Genomic DNA, 16,279 nt, shown 5'->3' with positions numbered 1-16,279 from the left:
TTTCTTTCTAGATGGGTGGTGAGATCAGAGATAAATCTATGCCTGCACTTGACTTGAAATTTGAACAACCTGCCATCAGAGGACATAAGATGATTGACAGGTCAGTGGCACTGCCAAACTGGGCCAGTTGTGGACCTGACCCTTGGAGTGAAAAAGTTCCCCGATTCCTGATGTTGATAGTAGCAGACCCAAGACTTCAGGGAGGGCAAACCCTGGCAGTGGGTGATTCAGTTTGTAATGGGAGGCAATGCCATTGTATGTTGAGATACGTTTGCGCAACTCTCTCCTGGGATCTTTGCAACATTCTCATATTCTCCACCCATCATCCATGACAGAGCATTTTGCCAGTATTTGACGTTTGGCAGTATTTGATAGCTGACACACGTTGGCATTTAGTCCTTGGCAGCTGACGGCTTATGAGATTTTATATCAAACCGAAATACACGGGAGATTCCAGGAAGCCACTAAACTCCCTCTTGAACTATTTTGAGGTTAAGCACATCCCCATCGAAAATTAAAATCCCGGTATCAATTCTTGAAAACGGCAGATTCCACACTTGTGTGGGAGATGTTGCTGGATTTTGAATGGGGCTGGGTTTCGTTGCTAGACAGAGTCAGCAAACAGACCAAAGGACTCCCCGCTGATGGACTGCTGAAGATTTTGCCCCTCCCTGCACTTGTGGAGCATAGATTAACCATAAAGCAACAGTGACAGAGTGGGCTCTTGCCTTGACTGTAGAATACCACCATAGAGATGAAAAGGGCCTGGCAGGCTGTCTAGTAGCCCAACTTCCTGTTCTAAGCAGGAACCCCAATGGTAGAACTTCTCAAGAGGCTCGTTGGTCATTGGTTCCATGGTGGAACTGCTCTTACCATCAATAGATCTCTCTTAAGTGTTCATCTGAAACCTACCTCCTTGCATCTTAAACCCATTAGCCCATGTTCTGCCCTTTGGAGCAGTTGAGAACAAATCTTTGCCTTCTTCTGCATACCAGCCCTTCTGTTTTTTGAAGAGTGCTGTCTCACCTCAATTTTCTCTTCTCTGTGTGAAAAGCATGTCCAGCTTCTTCTCTCTTTCCTCATACAGCTTATTTTCTCCATCCTGCTGAGCTCTCTTTGTGGCCCTCCTGCCAACCATTTTTTCTATACAGTGGTACCTCTACTTACGAATTTAATGCGTTCCGAACACACATTTGTAAGTCGAAAAAATGTGTAAGTCGAATCCCATAGGAATGCATTGGGAGAAAAAATTCGAAGCAACCCTATCTAAAAATTCGTAAGTAGAAAAAATCCTATCTAAACCGCATCCAAGATGGCGGACGGAGCTCCGTTCGTAAGTAGAAAAATTCGTAAGTAGAGTTATTTGTAAGTAGAGGTACCACTGTATGTCCTTCTTAAAGAGTGGTGCAACATTTGGAGGTGCCCAGAGAAGTAATTGGTCTGTCTAGCTCAGGATTGTCCACACTGACAGGTAGCAGCTTTCTGTGATTTCAGACAAGAAATCTTCCCCTTCAAACAGCTGGAAAGAGACCTTCAAACAGCTGGAAAGGTCTGGCTAGTGAAGAACAAAGTGAAATGACTTACTTCCTACAGTCTCCATCTGTAGGACCATGGGACAAACTCCATCCTTAGCCACCAGGTGGTTCTTTTACCTGGCGGTTGTCAAATCCCTGTGCTACAAGCCAGACCACAATTTTAAACCTCAACATCAGGAATCAGCCTGGGAATCTGTCACTCATGGGAATGAGCACAATGATTCACTAGTCATGCACAAGCCTTCAAGAATACGAGACACGGCTCTCTGGATTGCATCCCACAATGAATGAATAGCCTAAAGGCAGAATGGAGTTTTCTCCTACCTCATCTCTTTTAAATACTGAGTTGTCAGGCCTACTCAGAGTAGACCTGTTGAAATTAATGGCCATGGCCAACTTAGACTTATTAATTGCAATGCATCTAACTCTGAGTAAACGTTTGTTGAATACAGCCCATTGTTTTTAATGTTCAGAGGAAGAAAATCACTGATCAATAACATTTGCAGGACAAAAAGACAAAATATGGGGAAGGATCCTGCCATTTCTATAGGATGGATCCGCAAAGTCCAAAAAACTGTGGTTCCTGCATTTCAGGGGGTTGGACCAGACGACTCCCGAGTGCCTTCCAACCCTACAAGTCTATGGTTCTATGAAAACAGTACTATTTTTCTAGTCATCGGAATAACATTTCCCCTTCCTGAATAAGTATGCATAATTAGTAGTAGCAGTAGCAGTATTATATTTATCATTTACCTATCTTCCAAGAAGCTCAAGGTGGCAAACAAGGTTCTCCCTCTTCCCCATTTTATCCTCGCAACAACCCTGTGAGGTAGGTTAAGCTGAGAGATTCTGACTGGCCCCTTAAGATCACACAGCGAGGTTCATGGCTGGGTGAGGATTTGAACCCTGATTTCCCAGGTCCTAGTCCAACACCACCATTAGCTCTCACAATCATTGCATATCACACTTTCTGGAGCCGATCTGCTTTTGGCACATTTGCAGTCTAGGAACGTGTAGAATGACCCACCCAAGTTATTCCAATGGCCTCAGGGCTGGCATCAGAGATTGGCAGGGCCCACTCCCAACCCACACCCCACATTGCTACTGTTCTTAAAACCGGCTGTTGTTACCTAGTCACCCACTTTCTTTATTCTACCTCATTTTCATTACGGCATCCCTGTTCCACATCTCCTCCAAACGGCTCAAGATTCTCTCCCTACCAAGTTCATCCTCACGACAAACCTGTGAAGTGGATAAGGCTGAGAGGCTGTGAATGGCTCAAGGCACTCAGCGAGTTACATGGCCAGGTGGAGATTGGAACTCTGGTCTTCTGGGTCCTGGTCCAATACCCTAACCGCTACACCACACTGTTAAGTAGCAAGCAGTATCTGGAGTGAGGAGAAGGACCTCCATTCACCTCTCCATCTAGGGCAGGTGTGAGGAACCTGCAGCCCTTCAGGTGTTGCTGAACCAGAATTAACCACAACCCCTGACTTGGTCATCCCAGTTGGGGCTGATGGGAGTTGGAGTATATCAGTAGCTGGAGGACCACAGGTTCCTTATCCCTGGTCTACAGAGCTGAATCGGTTGGACTCAGGCCACATTCACACCAAACATTTCAAGCCCCATGCTACCTCTTTCAACAGTCATGGCTTCCACCCACAAAGAATTCTGGGAGCTGCAGTTTGTTGAAGGTGCTAAGAGTTGTTTGGAGACCCCTATTCCCCTCACGGGGCTACAATTTGCAGAGTTCCCTGGGAAGAGGGATTGACAGTTAAACCACTCTGAGAATTGTAGCTCTAGGGCAGGTATCCCCAAACTTCGGCCCTCCAGATGTTTTGTACTACAATTCCCATCATCCCTGACCACTGATCCTCTTAGCTAGGGATCATGGGAGTTGTAGGCCAAAACATCTGGAGGGCCACAGTTTGGGGGTGCCTGCTCTAGGGGGTGTTTCCTAACAATTCTGAGCACCGTTAACAAACTACAGTTCCCAGAATTCTGCGGGGGTTGAAGTCCTGACTCTTTAAAGTGGTATTCATAGTTCTTTAAATACTACATGGTGCGAATGTGGCCTTAGTAGAAAAAGGCAGGTGACCTGGAGGTGGGGACTACAAGGAGGAAGAGTTGGGCCACTCCAGAAGGGAAACTACTGAAGACCTTTTGCCCAAGGGCCCCCCAAAACTCAATTAGCTTCACCCAAACTCACTTGGCTGTTTTGTGTCCCAACTGGAGCCCCCCAGTATCCTTCACTTTTGACAGTAGCTTAGGAGCACATGGTCAAAGCCACAGTGATGGGTGAACAGGAGTAGGCCGAGACACACAACTCTGGATCACAACGGGGAGATCTGCCTGCTCTTGCACCTTAATGGTCAATGTCCATGCCATACGTCTAACAGAGGGGTGGGGAACCTCAGGCCCAGGGGGCAATTGCAGCCCCCCAGAACTTATCCCAGGCCATGTCCCCTTTTCTCTGGGCCACAGCCCTCTTTGGCCCTGCTTTACACCAGATTGTTTTTGCCTGGCTGGGATGTGTCTATGGACTCTGATGATGCTTCTTGCTTGCCTGGAAGGAGGATAGAGAAGAGGGATGTGTGAGTTGTGCGTGTGCAGAAACTTGCCTGCTGTAAAATGCACAGCGCGTGTTGTTGCTCTGGCCACTTTTGCCTCTGGCCATGCCCACCACTGGCATTTGGTCCTCACCACCTGGAAGGATATGCAGCCCTCAGGCTAGAAGCCCACCCTTGGCTTATGACTCGAATTCCTTGGGTGTGTCACTTGAGCAGGGCTCTTCACCTTGACCTCTTTACTACAGGGTGGTCGTGTGTCCTACTTTACAGGGGGGGGTCCTCTCTTTGAAGGAGTCACCTGGCAGAGCAGCTGTCTGGTCTTAAGTCCAGCTTGTAGATAAAAGGTGGTGGCCAACGAAGTTCTGCTCAGAGTAGAGGCATCAGAATTGAGAAACCTAAGTTAGCCGTCTCTATTGATGTCAGTGGGCCTACTCTGAGTAGGGCTAACATTGGCGACAACCCAAAGTAATTTAAGAAGGGGAAGGTCTTGTAGTTGTCCCTCAACACTGAACACCTAGGCTGCAAACTGAGCTGGTCCCGTTCTTGTTATCCACTAAATTAAGATGTACTTTCTGTTTGAATTATAGTGATTCTTTCTAAATTTGCATAAGTACACATAAATTAACATATGCAAATTGGTGTCCTCTTTTGTCCGTTTTTTGGGGAGGGGCAATGCATTTCCTACTCTCTTCTGGTCTTTTGTGGGAACTCTTGGTACGCAGTTGACCTCTCTCTTCTAATGGTGTCTCTTTTGGGAAAGTAGGAGGACACGGAAGGGTTGCTTCATGTGCAGATCGTTGTTTCCCAAACTTGGGTCTTCTGCTGTTTTTGGACTACAGTTCCCATCATCCCTGACCACTGGTCCTGCTAGCTAGGGATGATGGGAGTTGTAGTCCCAAAACAGCGGAAGACCCAAGTTTGGGAAGCCCTCATGTAGATCAAAACCCACCCAACAAAAAATCATGTTCAGTTGGATATAAGCGTCATGATGGATCTTCCTTCCGAGTTGAAATTTCTATGATCTGCCTCAATGCTACTTCAATATACACATCATTGCACACCCATGAACACAAGACGCCTTGTGCCCCCTCCCCATATTCAGGTGGTGGATGCATGTGAATGTGTTTGCAGTTCTAATAAGAAGTGTCGTAGGATTTCAAGCTTCCAGTAAACATTTGTAAACTATTCAAAGAAGGGAGAGACTATTCGAACCACTTTACTAGCCCTCCAGAAGCCCACAGTGGAGGCTGGTCCACTACAGCTAATGGAGCATTGCTCCACCAACCTCAGTCTGCCCTTGGCCAGACCTGAGCTGCCTGCCTTCTTCCTTATAACCAGTACAGGTAGTGGGGGGTGGGTGGGAGCTGCTTGTCACCTTTCTCCTCCTCAGTCTCAATGTTGCCTTTACAAAACTCAGCAGAGAGGAGGTGGGGGCAAGACTTGGAATGAATTGGCTCTGCCAGTCCTTCCCTCTGGCTCCCCCTACTGTTGTACTCCCTGCCTTCTGCCCTACCAGTCTCAAAGGGCACCAGCCAACACTGGAAGCCCATACAGGGCAAGCTGCTGATGTGTGTGTGTGTGCATGGGCATGCGCAAAGGCCTGCAGCCATGGGCTTTGATATGAGAATCAGGCTGTTTTGGGGACACAGCTGTCTTTCTTTCTTCATTCACAACCTGCCGGAGGCTACAAACTCGTTTGTGTCGAGTCTGCTTTGGCCCAGCCTGTGGTGCATTGATTTTATATCAAGCATGCCTGTTGTTTGTATGTATTTCTGCAACACACACACACACACACACAGAGAGAGAGAGAGAGAGAGAGAGAGAGAGAGAGAGAGAGAGAGAGAGAGAGAGAGAAAATATCCACTGCAGTTTCTCAGCTGGGGAGATTTGCAAGCTAGGAGTGGAGATTCCAGACTTTGGTTATAAAACTAGGGGAGGCGGGCAGCTGAGGGGGAATTGGAGCCAGTGACACTCCAATGGAGCGAGGCTTCTGTTTCACGGATAACAGGCCCCATCATCAAGGAAGATGGAACCCGCCGTGTGACAGCAGGAGAAAGGAAATGCTTAGGTTGGGGAAAACGAAGGCTGGCGGCCATACCGTGGTTGTTGCTTTTTTCCATCGGTTCTCTTGTCACTGTTTGCTCAAAGCCCATTGTTGAGGGTGTTGTTTTTCCCTGTAAACCTCCCAGCCTGGCTGGATAACTAGAAGAGCTTTAGAAAGTCTACATAGGCTCGGTGACTTGAAGGCAAATGGCGAGAACCCAACTTTGGTTGAATAGAAAGCCGGTCCCAGCGATGTCGAGCCAGATAAGCTACATGCACCATCAGTCCTTCTCAGAGTAGACCCATCAAAACGAATGGACAGGACTAACTTTGGTCCATGAATGTCAATGGGTCTACTCTGAGTAGGGCTGACGGTGCATCGGGGTATGCGTTCTATTTTCTTCTGCTCAGTGGGTGGTGGTTTTATTTAAGCAACAGGGTGGCGATTATTGGGATGGACGCAGAAGAACATTAAATGGATGGGGAGGCCCTTCTCTCTCTTTCACATAGTACCAGAACTTGGGGGTACCTTGCTGGGAGAGTCAGGACAGGCACACAGTGCATGGTTCAGCAAAGTGATCTGTTCCCAGAAGAGGTGATGATGGCCATCAACCTACCGTAGATGGTTAGACAAATTCATGGAGGAGAAGGCTATCAATGACCAGTAGCCACAATGGCTATGTTCTCCCTCCACTGTCAGAGGCAGTATACTTCTGAATGCCAGCTGCTGTGGATCACAAGTGGGGCAGTGTGTTCATGTACTGCTTGCAGGTTTTCCAGAATTACCTGATTGGCCACTGAGAAGAGGACACTGGTCTAGATGGGCTCCCTTTGGCTCGATCCAGCCACAACTCTTCTTATTGTCCTAAGGTGCACCCAGTTCAGCTTTTCCCAACTTGGTGTCTTTCAAAGTTTTTGCGCTGCAACTCCCACCACCCCTGACCCTCGGCCATGAAAGCCGGGGCTGAAGGATGTTAAAGGGTACCTGTTGGAGGAGGGGGAACAACTCCATTTTTTTATTCAACAGAGATCAACCAGAGAAATTTGCAAGGGGGTGGTAGTGAAAGTCCATTGTGATGCTTGTTCCAGATCCATGGTGTCCTGGTAGGCAATCCTCGCACCCTGTTCCAATCGTGTAGCTTCCACAAGCCCCCACCAAAAAAGTTGGTCTGATTCCAAGGTTGTGCCTCCCTATTAAGATCCCCTTCACTTGAATCCTGCAATATTTGCAAGTTTGGATATTGGAACTTTTTCATGATCTGAAAGATTTTGCCATCAGTTGCGCATGCGCTTAGGCAGGTACATTTTATGAACATTGCCAGGTGTGATGGGAGCAGGGGTACATTACTTTGAGGGGGGGCACTCTGCTTTTTGAAAACATACAAGCAGGGACTCCCTCTCGGAACCCAGTCATGCCTCCCACCTATTTCAAAGTGGAGCCCGGGAGCAATGCCCGTGGATCTGTGTGTTCTTCAGACTGAAGGTCTGCCCGTCATTTTACACTAGGTATTTTTCTCGCCCTGACTTAGCACCAAAGCTAAGCTTGCTTGGCCACCTTAGGATGCTTTGCAGTCTTTGACTCGCCTCTTGAGCAAGTACGTCAGAGATGGGGAGTTTGTGGCCCTTCAGGTGTTGCTGGACTACAACTCTCTGTGATCATCCCTGACCACTGGCCAGGCTTTCCTGGGGCTGATGGGAGTTGGGAGTCCAACAGCAGCACCAAGTTCCCCATTCCTGAGGTGCATCAGCCAGAGATTTTTCAGGGTGTGCTATCCCAAAGCAAAGGGAAGACACACCGTGTCTTATGATTGACCAGTAAACATGCTCCAGTGTTTGTTTGTTTGTTTTCTGGAGGGGGCAAGATGCCACCAGGAGGCAATCCTTAACTCTGAGGCCAGGCCACCTCTCTGGCCAGGGGGCAGGAGCAAGGCAAAAGGAAATGCCACATTTTCTTCTTCCTCTTTCTCGGAGAGTGGACAGGAAGTGGCAGTGGCAGGGTTGGGAGCAGGGGCATGGGAAGATAGGGGCGGTGGGGGCGGTGCGCCCCGAGCGATGCGATCCCAGGGGCGCCATCGCTGCTGCCCGCCCCGCCCCAAAACGCGCTCCCCGCCCCTGCACACGGCGTGCCCCGCCCCAAAACGTGTGCCCTGCCACTGCGCACGGCATGCCCCGCCCCCCAAACGCACACTTTATCCCGCCCCCAGAATGCGCACCACGTCACTGGAGGCAGCGCACCTGCTCTCTGCCCCCAGTGGTGGAGCATGAAGCTCTGCCACTGGTTGGGAGGTTCTGCGATGGAGGTGGCAGTGGGCACCCCTTGCTTTGGCTGGGGCCTCAGCGGATACCCAATCATGTCAAGCACTAGCACCAACCCTGGAATGCCCATCTCTATGCAGCAAACATGGAAGGGATCTTTGCATGTTTCAAGGGAGGGTGTGGGGGGGAGGGCAATGTATGCACCACACCTATGCTCAGAGATGCATTTGCCATGAGGCCTGTCGGTCAATGCCAGAAGTTCCACCATCTCCACCTCATTTGTTTTCTAGCGTCGGCCAAAAAAAATAGCAGGCCATTTTTTCTATTTTTCCGGGGAGAGGGGAATAAAAAGACACCATTTGGTTAGGTTTGCTGCGGGGAGCAGACAGACTACCAGCCCGAGGACCTTGCTGATAAGAATCAGGCCTGCTCTTTTGCATAAATCTCATTCCAGTTTCTGTTTCTTATTCACACCAGGTTGTGTCCAAAGGGAGGGCTGACATCTGTATGGAGGCAGTGCTATAATTGCTATTAAAAAAAATAAATCACACCATAGAATAATTTTTCTTAGGGCTGATGAGAGGCAAGATGGGTCAGAGGAAGAGCCTAATAATTTACTTCTGCTTCACATCTAGGTCTTCCCTTTTCTCCCAGAGAGCCAGAGGCAGGCTGGAGGGTGGAAATGAGAAACAGGACTACCGTAGTTAAAACATCTTCTGATCCTCTACCTGTGGCAACTGGCGCCCCCTACTGGAACAGGCTCTCTATGCTTCCTAGTTGGAGTTAGACTCTCCCAATATTTACAGAAAAGCCATATTTGTACTGAGCTAAAACGGAAAAGAAAACACACCGACACACAAAATCTTCTTCTGGGTGGGCAGTGGGGACAAGAGAGGATGGCGGTCTTGGATTGTTGTGTTGTGATCTTGTATGTACATAAAAGTTTCAGGGGTGTGGGGAGGAGAGCAAATGAATTACAACAAATGTCAATGTTACTTTATAACCTTTCTAAATATCCTGTGCTAATCTCAGAAGATAAAAACCTATAAATATATCTGGATTATACATGTTACCCTGCCGTCTTCTTTGAGTGCTTTCCCTGCCTCAAACAGCAGAGTGAGTTGTGACGGGACAACTTGTTTCCTTACAAGTTTTTCTTCCTCTCGCGTAACACTAGAACTCGCGCGCATCCCATGAAGCTGAACGTTGGAAGTGTCGGGACAGGTAAAAAAAGAAATGGCCTTGGCCCAGTATACCTGAAGGAACGTCTCCACCCATATCATTCAGCCCGGACACTAAGGTCCAGCTCCGAGAGCCTTCTGGTGGTTCCCTCTCTACAAGTGAGGTTACAGGGAACCAGGCAGAGGGCCTTCTCGGTAGTGGCACCCGCCCTGTGGAACACCCTCCCATCAGATGTCAAAGAAATAAACAACTATCTGACTTTTAGAAGACGTATGAAGGCAACCCTGTTTAGGGAAGTTTTTAATGTTTTATCGTGTTTTAATATTCTGTTGGGAGCCGCCCAGGGTGGCTGGGGAAACCTAGCCAGATGGGCAAGGTATAAATAATAAATTATTATTATTATTATTATTATTATTATTATTATTATTATTACTTCTTCACATAGCACATAGCTGAACTATGGAACTCGCTCCCACGTGAGACAGTGAGAGCCACCAACCCGGATGGCTTTAAAAGAGGAATAGACCAATAGAGATGACTATTGCAACTGCTACCCCAGATGGCTAAGCTCTGTCGCCACAGCTGGAGACAGCAACACTTCTGAATTCCAGTTGCTGGAAACCACAGGGGAGGAGAGGGCTCTTTTGCCCGAATCCTGCTTGCAGGTTTCCTACAGGTGTTTGGTTGGCCACTGTGAGAACAGGATGCTGAACTAGGTGGGCCACTGACCTGATACAGCAAGGTTATCCCTACTGGAACTCTTATTCTGTTCTTAAATGCCTCCAGAGAGTAAAGAGGTAGAAAGGGTCTCACCAAGGAGTAAGGAGTAGGTCAGGCATCCCCAAACTGCTGCCCTCCAGATGTTTTGGCCTACAACTCCCATGATCCCTAGCTAAGAGGACCAGTGGTCAGGGATGATGGGAATTGGAGTCCAAAACATCTGGAGGGCCGAAGTTTGGGGATGCCTGGAGTAGGTGGTCACTCTGGCCATGGAACTGGGTCAGCGGATGACATCCAAGTAAGTCCTCTTCAATAGCCGCAACTCAAGCCCGTTGATTTCTCCCCCTGCTCCAAGATTTTTACTGATTATAATGAATGTGCAAGAATTGATCATAAGCAAATGGCTATTTCTATATCTCTCGCACCATATGCGAGAAGGCTGCAATTTCCATTCCATCCCGTATTCGTCACAATCGGCGCCGTTTCCATTCCGCTGCAGTTCAGCTTTGGCCAGATACTATGTTATTCATCTCGCTGCCCGCTATTACGTAAGTATGTACAGTAGCTTGCATTCATTTCAATGTAAAGGAAACATTGAAACAATGTAAAGAAAGTCGTTAATTATGTATCATCCACGGACTTAAAAGCCTCCTGAACAAATACTGATCATATCAGCAGGACTATATTTCCACAGCTGACCACAAAGATGCAAAACCACAGCAATTCCTTTTCCAGCGGAATTCTCTGACTTCCCTACAAAAAGAAAAAAGGGAGGAGGAATAAAATCTGTGACTGAGCGGGTAAAAAAGCAATATTAAGTTGACTTGAGTTAAGTGGTTACTGTATTACGTCTAGCAAAATGTACGACTGAACGTGGTCTGAATTTTTTTGCAAAAACAACTGTCTCCTGGGAAATTGTGGGTCAGCTCCAGCTCCAGGCCTTCCTCAGCACACACAAAAAATGCATTGCACTGGAAAGTTATCCTGTACAGATCCAAGGTGAAACCACAGACTCATAGAGCTGTAAAGTTGGAAGGTACCCCCAAGGGTCATCTAGTCCAACCGCCTGCAATGCAGGAATCACAACTAAAGGATCCCTGATAGGTGGCTACCCAATGAAGAAGAGTCCGCCATGCTCAAGAATGGTAGTAGGGCTGTGCATCAGATCTGGCCAAATCCCAGATCCTGAACCAAATCAGGCCAACATGGTCAACCTAAGATCTGGCCACATCAGGATGAGGAAGCCCTGGGTGACTCTGGCTCACCTCAGATCTACCCAGAGTGATCCAGGGTAGGGGGCAGATTTAGGCAGCAAGGAAAGGGGAGAGAAGGACACACACACAGGCTACTTCCCCCAACCACATATCTAATTAACCCTGATTAAACTCAGTTCATGGCTCAGATCTGGTTCAAGGTGGGTATGTCCTAATCAAAGTGGAGTCACTCTGGATCAGGCCCTGAACTGGATTGGGCGCCCCTGTGCACACCACTAAATGGTAGCTGTGCAAGAGCCCGGCTATTCCCCACCCCCCACCCACTCAGCTCAATGGGGCTTCTGCAGATTGTGCTCCATGTTTGCTAGTGGGAAAGGGTGAATTTTCCAACTCATGAACACAGACGTCTTTGCTGACCGTGCCAAAGCAAAACAAGGTCAACGCTTCTCAGTTGCATTGTCTAAGTGCCTATTTGTACAGCAAAGACATTGCTATCCTCCTGAGGCTGAGGCCGAACACACCATCTGATACGGAGACCAGGCATTCAAGGTACTTTACACTAGAGATGCTCGGGGGCTTTGCTTTCTGTGAATTCCAATGCAAACTGACCTCATCTACTCTGCCTGGACCAAGGTGTGGATCGGGAGGTAATTTATCCTTCAGACGTTGCACATCTTTGCAAGGCATCTCTCGGCTCCAAGAACATGCCCAAACCGGTAGATGCTGGTCTGTTAAGGGAAATGGTCACACTGGTGTAACAAGAACCCCCACATAGGGATGGGTGCTGGGAAATGCGGCTGCTATTTTAGGGTGTGTTGTTGGCTAAATCCCAGCAGAGGTTTTGTATTAACTGTTCATGGTAGTGTGATTGTTTACTAGTCGTGGGATGTTACAAATAGGAGAAGGGGAGCCTATGACCCCTCGCCCCTCACCCAGTGGGTCTAAGTAAGGATGAGGCACTTTTAAAAGGAACTTCATTTGTTTACACCCAAGGAGGGTATAGCTTAGCCGTTACTTTTGAAATACTTTCTTTCAAACAGACCCTCTTGACAGAGCTGTTTAATCTCTTTCCACCTTTCGCTGGACAGAGGACTTGCTTCTAGGACAGAGATTACAGTGGTACCTCGGTTTGCAAATACAATTGGTTCCGGAAGTCTGTACTTAACCTGAAGCGTACTTAACCTGAAGTGAACTTTCCCATTGAAAGTAATGGAAAGTGGATTAATCCGTTCCAGACGGTTCGTGGAGTACTTAAACTGAAGCGTACTTAACCCGAAGCATGGGTGTAATTGGTTCCGGAAGTCTGTTCATAAACTGAAGCGTTCATAAACTGAAGCGAACTTTCCCATTGAAAGTAATGGAAAGTGGATCAATCCGTTCCAGATGGGTCTGTGGCATTTGTAAACCGAAAATACTCAAACCGAGGCGTACTTAAACCGAGGTATGACAATTATTATTATTATTATTATTATTATTATTATTATTATTATTATTATTATTATTATATATATTCTACCAATAATAACAACAACAATCATCATCATCATTGTTTATCAGCCGCCCATCTGACAGGGTTGCCATTCTGGGTGACTTCCAACAAACCTTAAAAACTTCCCTATACAAGGGTGCCTTCAGACGTCTTCTAAAAGTCTGTCAGGCAAAGGAGACACACACACACACACACACACACACACACACCCCACCTCCTGAGGCAGCGTCTTCTACTGTCCAACAAAGTCCTTAAATCATAGAATTTTAGAGTTAGGAGGCATCTCAGTCACTGGCGGAGGAAGGCAGGTGCGGGGGGTGCGGTGCGCACCGGGTGTCAGCCGTGAGGGCGGGTGACATCGCCGCACCCCCACCCCCGCCAGTTGCGTGGGTGGCACCCCTGGACGCTCGCTGTGCAGGCGGCGGGCCACTAAGGACAATACTGCTACGGGCGGCTAGTGGTGCCCCTCCCAATGCTCGCTGTGCAGGCAGAAGGCGGCATGGAACACTCGCTGTGTGGACGGCTAGCCCCGCACCTGTGGGCCAGCTAGCCCTGCCCCTGCACCACTCCAGGTGCCGGGGCAGGTAGCTCCGCCTCTGATCTCAGTGTCCCCCCCCCCGCGCCGCCCCAGCAGAGGACCAGCTAGCCATCCAGTCCCAAGCAAGACTTCTAAGCAGAAATGCTGGCGTTTGTGCCATCAGTTGATGAGGATGGACTAAATTAAATAATTAGGTTTGCATCTGATTGGAGACAAGAATCCCGGAGCACAAAGCAGGCCACTGAACTGCGTATTGGCCTCCTGCGGTTGTCACAGGAGGCTCTGCAAATGTACCTGTGCAAGAGATGGCACATCTAGGGTCCCTTGCTGGGAGCTGTGTTGGCACACCCACCCACCCAGAAAACTTGGCTGCATGCCTTTGTGCCACAGTATGGGAAGAATGGGATGCTTCTCCTACATTTGATCTTGCCGCGATGGTGGCAAGCGCTCCATCACACGCACACATAAACGTCACACACGCCATAGTCTGATAGGTGGTTTTTGTGCCCCTATCAAGGGTTGGTTTCGCAAACCCCTAGGCACACAACCGCTACTTGTTGGCAATTGCCCTCTTCCCTTTTTGTAAGGACTTGTATCATCAATAAGGTTCGAAAGCAAGCAAGCAAGCAAAACCCTATTGCCTGACTAATTGGGGGCAGCTTTTTAGCTGATCGAGAAGTTTCTGATCAATTCGTCTAAATCGATTAAGCGTCGCAGCCGTACCTATAACTCTTTGCAACCTCAGATTCACCCCTTGACTGTGTAAGTCAATCAGAAGTTAAAATAAGTTCAGGGATTGTTAAACCGAAGGCAGATGTTGTTAAATCATCACCATCTTATTAATTTACAAATTGGTTTCCTTCCCCCGTGACTCTCAAGGTCTTTTACCTTAAATACAACAACCCTAAAAATAGCTTTATAAACAGTTTTTAAAAAGCCCACTACATATAGCTTCTAAAACAATAAACACAAACACATTTTCCTTTTTCTCTCTCCTGCGAAAGTGTGTTGAAACATAAATGTCATTTCCCCTCCCCCCAAAAAAAGTACAACCAGTGGCCACTCATATGGGCAAAAAAATGAAAGGCACAAATACAGGATGGGTGACACCTGGCTTGAGAGCAGTACATGTGAAAAGGATCTAGGAGTCTTGGTAGACCACAAACTTGACATGAGTCAACAGTGTGATGCAGCAGCTAAAAAAGCCAATGCAATTCTGGGCTGCATCAATAGGAGTATAGCATCTAGATTAAAGGGAAGTAATAGTACCACTGTATTCTGCTCTGGTCAGACCTCACCTGGAGTACTGTGTCCAGTTCTGGGCACCACAGTTCAAGAAGGATACTGAAAATCTGGAACATGTCCAGAAGAGGGCAACCAAAATGGTCAAAGGCCTGGAAACGATGCCTTATGAGGAATGGCTTAGGGAGCTGCGCATGTTTAGCCTGGAGAAGAGAAGGTTACCCAGTGATATGATAGCCATGTTCAAATATATTAAAGGATGTCATATAGAGGAGGGAGAAAGGTTGTTTCCTGCTGCTCCAGAGAAGTGGACACGGAGCAATGGATTCAAGCTACAAGAAAGAAGATTCCACCTCAACATTAGGAAAAACTTAAGGAACAGTAAGAGCTGTTCAACAGTGGAATTTGCTGCCAAGGTGTGTGGTGGCGTCTCCTTCTTTGGAGGTCTTTAACCAGAGGCTTGACAGCCATATGTCAAGAATGCTTTGAGGGTGTTTCCTGCTTGGCAGGGGGTTGGACTGGATGGTCCTTGTAGTCTCTTCCAACTCTATGATGATTCTATGATTCTATATCATGTCTTTACAGTGATGCTGTTCCACAGAAAGGGGCAGCCACATTGAAAGCTCTGCCCCAAGTTCCTGTGAACTGGAGTCAGTTATTTCATTGCTGAATTAATGTGGTGCAGGGGGTAGCGTGTTGGGCTAGGACCTCGGAGACCAGGGTTCGAATCCCCGCTTCACCATGAGACACATTGCAAGGTCAGTCACTACATCACAGAGTAGTTGTGGGGATTAAATGAGGAGGGAGAGAACCTTGGAGGAAAAGGTGGTGTATAAAAGCAACATATAAATAAATAAAATTGTTTTGACCCACCCTGGGACCTGATGGTGAAGGGTAGGCCAATAATAATAATAATAATAATAATAATAATAATAATAATAATAATACAGTCGTACCTTGGTTTTCGAACAGCTTAGTTCTCGAACGTTTTGGCTCCTGGGTGCCGCAAACCCAGAAGTGACTGTTCCGGTTTGCGAACTATTTTTGGAACCCGAACGTCTGATGGAGCTTCCGCGGCTTCCGATTGGCTGCAAGAGCTTCCTGCAGCCAATCAGAAGCCGCGCTTCAGTTTCCGAACATTTTGGAACCCGAACAGACTTCCGGAACGGATTCCATTTGACTCTCAAGGTACGACTGTAATAATAATGCCACCTCTGGTAGTGGCAGATTTCACACAGTCAAACTTGTGGAAGCTCTCCTTGGATTACGGCGCCTGAGGCAGTTGCCTCCCTCTGCCTCATGGACAGGCCGGCCCCTCAGCTAGGCCACAACATTCAAAGAGGGTGTCACGCAGGACTAAGGAGGGGTGTGGTGAGTCCTGAGGGCCAGGTAGAGAGGCTTGGGATGATGCTAGGGGCTCCCCACCCCTGTGTTAATTTATCCAGCCTTCTAAGCTCACTTGCTAAGAAGGTTGTGGGTGCTGAGGGAAG

Source organism: Zootoca vivipara, chromosome 16, assembly GCF_965207765.1.
Source record: "Zootoca vivipara chromosome 16, rZooViv2.hap1.1, whole genome shotgun sequence".
In the NCBI taxonomy this organism is placed as follows: Eukaryota; Metazoa; Chordata; class Lepidosauria; order Squamata; family Lacertidae; genus Zootoca; species Zootoca vivipara.
This window is presented reverse-complemented; position numbering follows the sequence as displayed.